Source organism: Lithobates pipiens, unplaced genomic scaffold (genome assembly GCF_037356315.1).
Source record: "Lithobates pipiens isolate NorthernLeopardFrog02 unplaced genomic scaffold, aLitPip1_a1.2 Scaffold_19, whole genome shotgun sequence".
Taxonomy (NCBI): Eukaryota; Metazoa; Chordata; class Amphibia; order Anura; family Ranidae; genus Lithobates; species Lithobates pipiens.
Genome location: NW_027507764.1, coordinates 91,576,108 through 91,590,041, shown reverse-complemented (window position 1 = coordinate 91,590,041; position 13,934 = coordinate 91,576,108). Strand labels below are relative to the sequence as shown.

The window sequence follows — 13,934 nt, the reverse complement described above, 5'->3', positions numbered from 1 at the left end:
CGCCTCTTCCTCTCAACGATGTCAATGGAATGTCATTCGCCCCACCAAGGCCAACAAAAGGGGCCTCATTCCTCCAGTTGACACAAATGATTAGGCTCCATTCTCACCACTGATGCCAATGGAACGTTATTCCTCCCACTAAGGCTAACTGTAGGGCCTCATTCCTCCCACTGAAGTCAATAATGGGGCCCCATTTCTCCCACTGATGCCAATGGAATGCCATCCCTCCCACAAGACCAACAAATGGGGCCTCATTCCTCCCACTGACACCAATGATGAGGCCATTATTCCTTCTCCTACTGATTAGGACATGCCTTTCCTCCCAGTAACGAGCTGTCAGAGCAGGCAGTAGTGTGGTCCTCCGGAGTGAAGACAACCCAGGAATGAGAGCTGGGTGGTAGCCGGTCAGCGTGTCTCTACACACCTCTCCCACCATCACTAGGATACGAGACACCCAGCCCCCCCCCGACCACACCGCTCACCAGCCTTCACCAATCCCCAGCACTGCGTACGTAGGCAGCCCAGCGCCAGGCATCACGTGGCGTAGCTGGCAGTGATTGGTGGAACTCAGACAGCTCACAGCCAGCTACAGAGCGCCGATGACATCTCCTCTGTAGGGCGGAGCCGGAGGCGGTGATGCGTCTGTTGAGAAGGCGGGTCTGTAGGGCGGTGAGGCGCCGCAGGGGGGCGTGGCGGTGCCGGTGACGCGGCAGCCGGGGGCGTGCTGCCTGTAGTCTGAGGCGGCTGCGTGTTGACTTCCTCATAGTGGTCAGTGTGGCGGGCGACCGCAGTCTGTGTCCGCGGGGTGCTTTCTAAGAGTCCGGCTTCCTCCGGGGTCACTGGCAGAGCAGGCGGTAAGTGAGCGGGGAAGAAGAGAAGGGTGGTCGCAGGAGGAGGGGGCGCCGCTGAACTCTGTGTGGTGGTGAGAGGGGGGAGAAGTTCCCGGGAAGGAGGAGAGACAATGCGGACACATTCTCCTCCATTCCCCTCATACCTGTCACACTTCCTGCGTGCTGGACAGTCCCCCGCCCCGCCCTGTCACACCTGTCACCACCACAGCGCCCCCTGCCGGGGCACTGCTGATTGCCCCACAGATCGCTCCTCTCCCTGTCAGGGTGATCTCCGGGCAGTGTGTGTGTGTGTGTGTGTGTGTGTGTGTGTGTGTGTGTCTCAGTGATCTCTCCTACACACCGGAGCCCGGGAGAGGAGACCCACCCCCACCACCACCTCTGCAGGGGGATCATACATGGACAACCTTAACTTTTATGTATTTCCCTCCTGGATGGGAAAGGAGATCCTCCCCTGACAGGTTATTATTAATATTATGATTGCGGTTTGTGTAACTTTAAGGAAATTTCTCCTCACTTCCTGTCCCTCCAGAAGCAACAGGAAGTCAGAGGAAATCTCCCAAAGGGAGTCACCCACACCAAAGTGCTGCACTGGACCTGTCTGCCGGTGTATACACTGTTTTTTTTTTTTTATGTGGGCTGAACTTTATTAGCCCCTTCTCACCCACCATCTGTTGTTGTTGTTGTTGTTGTTATACAGGATTTATATGGAAAAAAACGTTTGCGCAGCGCTTTACAATATATACACCAGTGATACAATTGGGTTAGGAGGGCCCTGCTCCGGGATCTTTCAATCTACAGAACTTGCGGAGGATGGGCGATGTGAGCGATCTCACAGGGGGGTCACATGATCATGAGCCGGTCCCCCCCAGCTACCGACCTGTAGTCTGGACCAAGAACTGCCAGTGGGAAGGGTTAGCGATCATGTGACCTCTCTCTTAGGGGAAGCCTGTCCTGCTGGCTACCGACCAAGACCTGTGACAGTGCGGTCTGCGTACGTGGGGGGGGGGGGGGGAGGAGTGAGCAGTTAGCATGCTCTCAGCACATAGACATTGGCCACCCAGCAACACATTTGTGGCAATTGTGGCCATTAGAGCTCACCCTTTTGTCAACACACATATGTGTCAGGTGGTTGTAAAAGGGTTAGGCACATTGCATTGGTTTTACCTTTTTTTATTTATTTGTTTAAACTTTCAGCGTAAGGTACTTATCGCCCAGGAACATTGTGATGCGGTGGGGGGGGGGGGGGCTGAAGAGTAGTAGTGCTTTCAGTGTACATCACCACAAGGCTGTGGGGTGAACTGGCTCTACAGAGCACAGAAGAGAGTTTTGCACTGGGGTGGCCATTGGTTGTCACCAGGACAGGTGTACCTCCTTGTTCTGGGGATAAGGGTAACATTCTGGACTTTGTTTTGGTGACAGTTGTCACCTGCACAACAGACAGGGCCCTTAGGGGACTTCTGATAATAACCTGACAGAGGGTCTAAAGCTCACCACACATTTTACATCTGATTATGCAATCTCAATTAGATCTACAAACTGTGGAGAGAGAGGGCCTGCTTGATTGGATAGATTAGGTAGATTCTCAGTCTTGGTAAATTTAAAGGTGATTGTATAGTGACTGTATACCCCCCCCCCCCCCCCCCCCCCACACTATCCAAAAATCTAGAAACAAGGATTGTCCCTAAAAGCCTTTAAATGAATAAACCCCAGACTTTGTTTTTAAGGTTTAGGCTAGAGTGGGGGAGGGTTAGAACTTTGCTGTGTCCCCCTGGGGTGATATTTCCTTCACTTCCTGGCTCCGAGACACAACAGGATGTCCTTAAAACTTGTCTACAATAAAGCAAATCCTTTCCTGCAGATGGTTGCATGTGGATCGGACTTCTTCTCTGAATGTTGGTCTGTGGGTGGCTCTGTCAGTCCCCTGTTGATCTCCACAAACTGCAGTCTGACAATTGCAGAAACCTGGTGGAAAATGTTTGACTTGAAGCAGAGCTTTCCTTCAGTGGTTCCCATCTCTTGCTGGCATCTTCTGCTGGGCGCCGGTCTTTGGCCAACAAAGGATGACGTCACTCCTACACATGCACAAGAGTTGATCATCCTGGCACACGGGGACCATGCCAGTGACGTAAGCTGAGCTGCACATGCACAGCACGGTTTACATGCTTCCGAGGATAGTGAGTAGCCATGTGCATAGGTGTATTTTTATTGTAGAAGAGACATTGCATGTCTCTCCTGAAATAAAGAGCTGTCTGCTTGCAGTTATTGATAGTGGGACTTGAGTTCCGCTTTAACAGCAGCTGCAGCCAGTAAAATATTCAGTGAGCCGCAGGAGCTGACCGAATACAATAGCTGACAGGAGTGTGTGTGTGTGGCCACCTTTACTTCCTCACTACTGTCCTCATAAGGTCCCCTCTCCTGCTTTTCTGTTTTTTTTTTTTTTTTTTTTTTTTTACCCTCACTGACAGTGGTCACCAGGAGAAAAGGGAATGTGAATCTAACGGGGACAAAGATGGGAATAAACTGAGATTCTAAACCTCCTCTATATAAGATAAATATTGTCCTTGGATATCTACCCCTCCAGCCCCAGGCTTCTCATCTGTCCCTAGTCCAGCCAGATACTGATGACTTCATTGCACTGCCACTTGTCAGAATCCTCTGTGCCGGATCCACGCATGTGCTGCTCTGTCCTATGTTTCCATGGAGAGTTGAGCCTGGTACACACGATGAAAATAACGCACAAATGATCGTCTGTTGCTGTGTGTTTTTTTTTTTATTTTTTTTTGCATGCTAGTCTTCATATCGAAAATAAAGAGGTCACTAAAGCTACATTCTCATACGACAGAATAAAAATTTGAAAGTGATGTGTTATATTGTATTTTTATAGTGTTTTCAGACGAATACCGTACTGATTAAACAAAACTCATATGATCTGTTATCACACAAGTCTAATTCTAGTGCTTGTCCCATTGGATAATTTCACACGACCTGTCCTGATTGGCTCTCGAAAGCTGTGTACTAACAACCAGATTATTGTGCAATCACTTTGAAAGCGGTATTTTTCGTCAGATTTTTCTGATTGTGTGTATGGGGCTTTAATCTGGAGTACGAGACTTGGATGTTGGTGACAAAGAGGTGCCTCCTGTGATTGGCATTGGTTGGGCTGAACATGAGTGTTTTAGAGAAGGTTGAAGGCCACCGCCTGTCAGTTATCTGTGTTAGCTTTTCAATGTGTGGGCTAATTCAGGCTTATTGTGTGTGTGTGTGTGTGTGTGTGTGTGTGTGTGTGTGTGTGGGGGGTTTTATTTATTTATTATAAAGTAACTGAGACGCGCAATCAAGACACTAAGGCTGGGTTCACACTATTGCTAACAGACATCGCATGTGATTTGTACCGCTTTGCTGTGCAGATTACATGCGATGTCTGTGCGATACTAATTCAGCCATACAAACTGGCTGAAATCGCATCATTTGCACCAAAATGGTGCAGGACCCTTTTTCTGGTCCCCACTGGAATCACATCGCATGAGTGTTTACACCTATTTGATCCGATTCCTGTACCATTTGACAGTTCGCACTGCAAACTGATCTGGGGGTGTCATTAACTTCACATTGACACCCCTTGCGGTTTGCAGATGTCAGTGTGAACCAGTGTGAGATTCAGGTGCGATGAGGGATGCATCGCACCGCGGTGAACCAGGACTAAATCATTACTGAGCACCCGGCTGTTTTTCCTGTAGATTCTGTTCTTAAAAAAGGTTTGCATCCAGAAAAGTTGATTGTGGAGCCCCATTTAAGGGAATCCTCTAATCTCGCAAAATCTACCCCCCCCCCCCCATTCCTTTAACTGATCCCCTTACTAAGCCATCCTGCCAGGTGTTAGATTTTCCTTACCTGGTGAAATCGGTTCTGCTCACCTGAGTCCCCACCCCATGCAGGTCCTTCACTGACACCTGTTCTGCCTAAGGAGACCGCTAGTCCAGTGCCAACCTGTCCTCTTCATTCCCCTTAGTCTGATGTTGGTCCTCCTGGATCTAGAGAGGACCCCTTCACTGGCCAGCCATATCTGCCTCCATGACGTAAACCGAGAGAGGGGCTCAGCGCTGGATGATCACATGACCTTAGCCAAAGCTAAGTGAAAACCAGGGATTTAGAAATGTGTGTTTGTTTTTTTCTTTTCTCATAGAGAAGTGATTTGGGCTTTAAATGATAAGTTCACTTTAAAAAAAAACAAAAAAAAAGAATGGATGTATAAATTTTTTTTTTTTTTTTTTTTAATAGATAAGAGCAGATCACTGGTGCAATGCAAGTCTCCAGCAGATCTGCAGGTGTATCTGTTTGCCTGTGCATCCTGTATGGGTAAGCAGATACAATCAGATAGGAAGCATGGATGAACTGCCGCGGAGCTTCATAGTGCCATGGTAGTTCATTGAAAACGACAAGCCAACACCTGCAAAAGTTGCCGGACATTGACAGGTCTCTGTGCATGGAAAATTACAATCAGTGATGTGGCTGGGAGGGAAGAGCCCTCCTCGGCCACATTTAAAAAAAATAAAATAAAAATTGTGACAGCTTGCGGGAAGGCAGAAGAACGCTAGCTGTCACAGTGGGGATCAGGTAGAAGTGGGGCGGTCCGTTTATAACATGTTACTTGAATACGGGTGTAAGATGTTACAAAAGGTGAACTTATCCTTTTAGGCCTAATGTACACGGATGCTGAGGCAACCTCTTCTGAACGATTTTTGACAGCTTGCAAGCGGCGTTTATAAACGCCCGTTTAGCCGCGTTTGCATGACACGTTTAGTCGTGTTTAGCTGTGTTCTGCCGCATTCGCGAATAGGAGTGTTTATTTAAGATAACATTATAAGACCCTCCCAAAGCCCAAAAAAGTGTTATTTAACGATTTCGGCCATTCTATGAGACCAGAGAGAGCAGCAGTGTACTTTGTACTTTTACTATGGATCCCATAATGAGCATATGTGAGCAAATTAAAAAAAAGCCAGATATTAAATTTCATGCAACTATGTTTGATCAAGTCGGGGGTCAAGCTCTCAGTGGTGGGGTCATCTGGTCCAAATCTAACATATAGGTCAAATTCCAATTCTACTTTGGCTAACAGCAATGCTAGTGGTGTATTGGTTCAGGGGCTCATTAGGGGGGTCTATGAAGCATTGCAAGCAATTACAAGTGTTTTTTTTTATTTTATTTTTTTTAATTAGTATTTTTTCATCGTTTGCTATCATTTTTAAGTTTTGTAATGTTTAAAAAAAAAAAAAAAAAAAAAAAAAGGGCACCTTTTTATAATCGCTTCTAAGTGACAATGTGGCTAAATGCTGGTACCGCGTTTTAGCGTCTGAAACATCAGGGAGTTTGGCGTCTAATTTTTTATTTATATTTTTCTTCAAAGAAAAGCTTCTTAACGCAACTGCCTAAAAACGACATTAAACAAAGATACCATTGGATGAGTTCAGGGGCAGCTGAAAAAAACATCCAACTGCCTCTGAACATCCATTTACCAGCAGCCGTGTACATGAGGCCTTAAAGTGGTGTTGCCACCAAAAAATAAAAAAAGTGATTAAAAATCTTTAAAAAAAATAAAATAAAAATAATTGGAAAAAAAAAATGTACTCACCTCCTAAATACCTGTTGCTAGGGGGTCCCTCGTAGTCTGCCTTCTTCCTTGCCCGGGCTGGTGACATCACTTCCCCTTGCGCCGCACAGTCATCTGGGACCTGTCACGTGTCCCAGATTACTGTGCGGCGTATCACGGCGCCCTGCGCCGCTCGCGCATGTACAGTGGATGCCCGGCTGTGAAGCCAGAGCCGGGTGCCCACAGTATCAATGATGGCGCCTCGAGCGGAGAGGGGAACGAGGAGGGGCTTAATTCCCCCACATCGCTGGACCCTGGGACTGGTAAGTGTCCGATTATTAAAAGTTAGCAGCTGCAGTATTTGTAGCTGCTGACTTTTTTAAATTTTTGGGGCACCCCACTTTAAGATAGTGGGTGTCGGTGATCCTTTTATGTACATCTTCCTCCTTCCTGCTCCACAAGTCTCTGTAACCTCTCCTCTGCAGATTCCAACTTCCTGAAAGTCATTGTATATGTTGGCTTAAAATGATTCTATCTTCTACTTTGTAATATTATAGACTGATTTGCATTAATGAGATTTGAGTAAATAATAATTATAAAATGTCAGCAAATCATTGCAGCTTTTCATCATTGCATTACTCTTCATTTTCAGTCTCTTTTGGGCATAGGAAGATCTTTGGTGCTCCTGGTTGCCCTGGTGAAATATTAGGTTTGGCCAGGATTTGTGTATAGGTGTTGGGTAAACATTGCTGTGATGGAGTTGGTCTTCTAGTTGGATTTTTGAGCTGAAAACGGATACTTCCAGATTAGACACAAGCAGGAAATCTAGTAAGGTGGTTATTATTGGATAGTAATTTGGTCTATTTATGAACACTCCAACCCATTATTAAATAATTGTATAGCTGCTGATTGGAAGTGTTGTCTGTAAATCTCTTGTGTGTCACAGATCGCCAATCTCAGGAAATCCCTGGGGGTCACAGCCTATTGCTGGCTATAGGTGGTAGAAAATGTGTACGATTCCTAACTTATGGTCCAAAATTCAAGCTGTGGAGGTCACTGTCGGCAACAAAAATTCAGTTCTGTCACTGCATCCAATCAGTTGCGGTCACTGTTTGGGTATTCTGACAGCCACAGGAACATAACTGTCAGAAAACATTAGCCAGTAGGGGAGATTCCTCTATTCACACTGTTTAGCGTGGAATGGGGGAATCTTTTCTCTCCTTCAGCCCCCTCAATCCTTAAATGTGCTTGGCTCATACACCTGAAATCAGTGCAACCTTTTTCCTGCTTTATAAATGTATTCAAAATCTATTGATGAGCCATTATGTTATATGAATGCAGTAGGCTATGTTTGCTTAATTATACAATACCATATATAGAGTGTGTTACGCCAAGCAAGTTTTGCTACCTTCTGACTGTCTGCCTTTTGCATAACATTTTTAGAGCATTTTTTTCTGTGGATTTTAGGCTTTGCTGCTACCCCCTTTTTTTTTTTTTTGTATATTGTTTACTGCGTCATTACGTTTCTTTAGTTTGGCAAAAGTCATCTGCGCAGCATTCTCTCCTGCAAGAACATTCTGTCACTCGCTTAAGTTCTAGGAGTATTTTTGAAGCGATTTCTTCTAGCTAGCATGCCAAGGTATTGTACTTGAGACTGATTTTCTTTATAGGCCATCTGTTCGAGAAAAATTGCAGTGCATGTCTTGCTGAGCGAAGACTGTTCAATCACGTGTGCAATGTACTTATTGTATAGAAGGCTGTAGAAACGTAGCATGTTAGCTGGGCACCGCTTATTTGTCTAAATTTAATTAGTAGATAATCCTTAATACAGAACTTGCAAGTGGCTGTATGGGACAAGCTGCATTACTGATATAATACTTAATAAATAGGATGAAAGGATTTTGTATGTTTCTCACTCGGGGTATGTTGGCTGCTTTGTGATTCCAGTCCAAGGTTGATTTTGCTATCCTCTTGTGTCAAAGGGGCTTATGAGGCATTAATGCTGTTTAACTGTGTAGAATCTGGAAGAGCTGCAATTTTGCACTGTGTGTCATGGGGTAGGTATCTTTCCTGCAGTGGGGCTATATTGGAATAACAAATAGTGAGAATTCTTGACTCGCTGTGTTTTGTGATATGGAATGTTGTGCAGACAAGCCGTATACATCCACACATGGAACTGTATGAAGCAACATGTGGTGAGAGGAAGGTGCAGTCATTAGTGTTTGGTTGAGTTGCTTGGGAGTGTATTTATTTCTATTACATTGTCAAAGTGATTAACGCTTTCCATGCTAAGAAATTGAAATTTGTAATGCGAACATGAATTTTTTTTTTTTTTCCTATTTTTTTAATTTTTTTTTTTCCTTTTGTACATGCCAAGGGTTTTTTTTCCCAGAATATAAGCTCACTCATGTCTTTGTCATAAAGCAAACACTTATTTGGTGGATGCCATCCGATTTGTCATAATCCATGGTATGTGCATGAATTTTTCCAACACTGAATGGAAATATATTGTTTCTAGTTATGTATCACAGGCAGGGGGCGGATATGCCATTTGCGCAGATTGTGAGGCTGAACAAGGGCTCCCTGTGATTTAAAGACCCTTTTTATGCTGGATTTGGGGCAAACAAGTGCTGGGACTGTGTTCTTTTGCCATTCTCACCTGGACTTTTTTTACTGCTAGGTTAGGTGTAAAGCGGGAGCCATTGTTCACGATGCCATAACTGTGCTCCTGATTTGTTCTGTCCATCTGGCATCTGACAGCCAGGATCTAATGCCGGCCATACACATTTTCTTTTGAAAATCGTATCTAAGAATTTTCGTATGCATTTCGCACCATTAGTGGGCTGCAGCAACAGCCAATTTTCGTGCGGAAATAAAATTTGAGGAATCGGACATGTTGGAAATTTTTTGAAAAACAAACGATTTTCTAATCAATGATGAGAGAATCGTGCGAGAAATGTAATAAGAAAATAAAATGTACGGAGATAAAAGAAAATTTACGGAGAGAAAAGAAGATTCCCGGCCAAGAAAATTATTTTCTGTAGCAACATGAGGTGAAATTGAAGGCTTGGTCGGCCGAATTTTGAAAATCAATGGTGGCATGATTGGATCACAAAAAAGAATTTTCAGATTTTGAAAAATTTGTTCGAAATTCGACCGTGTATGGCCTTACTAGCCAGAGACCTACAGGACCAAAGGCTTCTACCAATTCCTATTGGCAGTCTGTCTGACTACAAGAGTTTTGGATAATAGATTGAGATTGATTTACTAAAACCCCTTTCACACTAAGGCGCTTGAAAACTACCCTTAAACGCTGAGCGATTTTGCGCTCTTTTCAGCCGCTTTTTGGAGAGTTGGCTGTGTGCTTTTTCGGAAGGACACGTGACTCAAAAAAACTGCTGCAAGAACCATTTTGAGGCATTTTTGAAGAGCTTTTCAGGCGCTTCTCATTCATTTCAACAGAGAGGGGCACTTTTGAAGCGCTTTATTTTTACCTCTACAAACATGCTCCAAAGATGCTGCTGGCAGGAGTTTTTTTTCACCTCCCCACCAGTGCATGGCTCCAGTGTGAAAGCATCCATTTATTTTAATGGGAGGCAGTTTTCATGAGCTTTTCAGGCGCTTTTTAAAATTTATTTATGTATATTTTTTTTTTTTTTTTTTTTAACGCAAAAGTGCCTGGAAAAACTCCACCAGTGTGAAAGGGGTCTGAAATTGGAGAGTGCAGGGCAACCGATTGGCTTCCCTTTTGTGTCAGAGCTTAAAGACAGTGACCCCAATATGTCGGATTCCTGATACGGGCCTGCTGTACCATGTACTTGTATGAAGAAGTCTCTTGTTCTTTGTATTGCCTCCTTTGTGCGAAATCCCTGGTGTTTCTGCTAGTCCCTCTTTTTTTTTTTTTCCCTATTAGAATCTGTCCACACTAAGCAGGAGAACACACTGTGGTCAGTTCCTTCAATGATCAGACTTGTTCTGACAGCCCCCCGCACAACCATTCACTGGGAAGCTCCATGTACTGCTGCTTCTCCCCCAGCTCTTATGCAACTGAGAACAGAGGGGATGTGATCACTTGTAAAAATGGGAATATATATAATTTTTTTTTTTTTTTTTCAGATGGCAGCAGTTATTGTATTCTGACAGCTGGGAAACCTCTTCCTGCTGTCAGAATACAATGGCGCATAAGGAGAGATTCCTGTATCGTCACTGACTGTGTTGATGAAGGTATTGAGCAATTTTCTTTCCTTCAACCTGTGGTTGAAGGAAGGAAAATTGCATAATTTATGGCTTAAATTAATTGTAAACCCCGCGTGATCATTTTTACCTACAGGTAAGCCTATAATGACACTTACTTGTAGGTAAAGTTAATATCTCCTAAACCAGTGGTCATCAACCCTGTCCTCAGGGCCCACTTACAGGCCAGGTTTTATGTATTACCTTGGGGAGATGCAGACTAGAATACTGCAATCACTGAGCAGCAGATGATATCACCTGTGATGTATTTCAGTTATCTTGCAATCCTGGCCTGTTAGTGGGCCTTGAGGACAGGGTTGATGACCACTGTCCTAAACTGTGCACACGGGCCGTGTTTTCCTTTTTTGAACCAGCCAATGTCTGCCGTCATTCGCCCCCTGTGTATAGGGCTTTATTTTTTGTTTGGGTAGGTTGACACACAGTCTCTTGGCTTTCTTTATTTTATATTCTAATCTTGAGGATGCAAAAAGGGAAGTGGGGAACAGTAAAAACCCAAGTTTGGTGGGAACGAAGCCAAGAATTATGGGAAGGAGATCTAGTCAGCGTAGTCATTAAAAGGTTACTCAGTTCCCCATCTCCATCCATAACAATTTTGAATGAAGTGACCTTTAAAATCTGGATGATCGGGTTACAAATAAGGATTTCTAGATTTTAATAGCAGAATCTTACAGTATTTTCTATTTATGAGGAAGGTGCCAGAATTTTTTTTTCTGAGCTGTTAAAAGCAGTGCCACCTTGCCCATTCAAGATAATGACAGAACATTATGCAAAGTTAAAACTCCAACTGCTAAATGTTCACCTCTCCAGCACTCCACTCTGTTTATTCCTCTTTTGCCAGAAAAATGTTTGACATTCCATGGAGTTGGAGATTGGAGATAGCTGTGATGTCCCTCCCTCCATCATGTGACACTGCTTGGGCACAGCTGTTGGTTTCTAGGCCTGAGCACTGCATAATGGAAGAGGTCACATGCTCCCCCATAAGTGAAAGTTCCAGGTATTGTGCTGTGGCAGGTAGGGTGGAAGGATTGCTGGCGGGATGAGTATAAAGTAGTCAAAATATGAGCTTTACACAGACACTGTCACTTCACACACCAGCAACAAGGAACTAAGGAGAGGAATGTTGTCCCATTCTTGCCATATATAGCATTCTAACTGCTTAACAGTTCTGAGTCATCTTTGCCATATTTTCTGTTTTCAAGATGTGCCAGATCTTGTCAATTGGTAAAAGGTCTGGACTGCAGGCAGGCCAGTTAAGCACCTGAACCCTTCTACAATAAAGCCACGCTGTTGTCATGATCAGATATACAAGCTGCCCACTCCATATGCACTCATGTCCCCATGCCATTAGAGATGGAGGCTTTTGAACTGAGCGTTGATAACAAACCAGAAGGTCCCTCTCCTCTTCAGTCTGGAGGACAAAGTTCCCATGGTTGCCAAACAGAATGTCAAATGTTGATTTAATTTGACCATAGAACAGTTTTCCACTTTGCAGCAGACCATCTTACATGAGCTTTGGCCCAGAGAAGACAGCGGCATTTCTGCATTATGTTCACATATGACTTCTTTGCATGATAGAGTTTTTAACTTGCAATTTCTAATGGCGCAGAAAACTGAGTTCAGACAGTGATGTTTGGAAGTATTCCTGAGCTCATGCAGGGATGTCTTTCACAGAATCATGCCTGTTTTTAATGCAGTGTCACCTGAGGCCCTTAGATCACGGACATCCATTATTGCGTTTTCGGCCTTGTGCACAAAGATTTCTCCTAATTCTTGGACTCTCTTGCTGATTGTAATGTAGATGATGATCTATTTAAAATATTTGCAATTTTGAAGATTATTCTGGAATTGTTCAACAATATTTACACTCTGCTTTTCAGATTGGTGAACCTCTGATCATCTTTACTTCTGAGACATTGACTCTCGTAGATGCCCTTTTTATACCCAGTCATGTTACTGACATGTTGCTAATTAACCTAATTAGTTGCAAAATGCTCTTCCTTGTACCACTTACTTTCCCACCCCAATTATTTTTGAGATGTGTTGCTGCCATCAGTTTTCAATTTGCCTTATTTCTTTTCTTAAGATAGCACATTTTCTCAATTTAAACATTTGTTTTCTGTTTTGTATGTTTTCTATTTTCTCTTTTTGCAAATTCTTTATTTAAAGTATCCAGCACTCGCAGCAAAATACAGTGGAAACATACATACATACATACATACATACATGAAGTGACCCCATCAAAGGCCCCGAACCATCAGGAAATATTTTCCATTTTCTATTGTGAATAAAATATGGATTTATGAGCTTTTGCAAATCATTACATTCTGTGTGACTTTACACCACATCTCAACTTTCTTGGGATTGTACTTTTATTTCCAGGACTTCTAGTTACTGACTCTGAAAAAGTTTGTGGACTTTGTGACTTCCTTTTAACCTTTCCAGTCTGCATAAGTATGATGGGTCAGTGACTTGGCTTATTGAAGCCATTGGGTTGTCGCACTATTTGCGCAGCGGTCTTTCAAATGCAATTTTTATTTTTTTGAAAAAATGTCTTTAATGAAGAATAATAAAAAAAAAACACAGTAAAGTTATCTCCTATTCTGCAGCTGTCAAATGAAGCTAGCATTCAGTGTGAAATTAAAGAGAACCTAAATTGTGGAATGTGCCCACACAATGGAAGCCGAGGACTAAGCACTAGTCACCAATATTGCCTGTAAGCTTCCTGCAGGTGAATTTTTTACCGCATTACTGACTTACAACACCCTTTTCTGCACTATGTTTATGTGGAGTGAGCCATCTTGGTAAAGGGGCCTGATGTCACAGCTACTCCCACCCAATGGCTGATGAATTATGGAGGAATAATTAAGCAGCATTATGAGGAAGTACAGATCCAAAGAGAGAATGAAACAGAAGCAGGAGGGACCTTCCACTGCACTTTGGTACAGATTCCTCTCCAGTAATGAGAGCTGTGAAATGCACAATATTGACCTCCCAAAATCTCACTCCAAATCTTCTAGGCGTAAAGCAGTGGTGATGCACGTGTAGATCCATACACTAGTAGATTATCGATTTTTTTTTTTTTTTTTTTTTTATGAAAAATCTTGTCATTTGCTTGTAACATTCAGTTTTGGTATGAATGGAATTTTCCAAATGAAAATGACATGTTGGATATTTGTTCACCCAATAAGCTTTCCATCCTACTCCTTCGCATTTTCTTGTCAATGTTATCAAAAGTGAACATC

At 43.4% G+C, this 13,934-nt stretch overlaps 1 protein-coding gene across 10 annotated transcripts in view; it reads left to right on the top strand.

The window, feature by feature from the left end:
* The first annotated feature begins 689 nt into the window (after window positions 1-689).
* Window positions 690-13,934, top strand: part of ARHGAP12 (Rho GTPase activating protein 12) — a 175,089-nt gene continuing 161,844 nt past the window's right edge. For 9 of the 10 annotated variants that reach the window (XM_077491076.1, XM_077491075.1, XM_077491073.1 and 6 more), the window contains exon 1: window positions 690-854. The gene's annotated coding sequence lies outside the window, so the exon portion shown is untranslated. Of the gene's footprint in view, window positions 855-1,289; window positions 1,310-13,934 lie in introns of those variants that run through there. The other variant, XM_077491068.1, reaches the window with a different exon arrangement.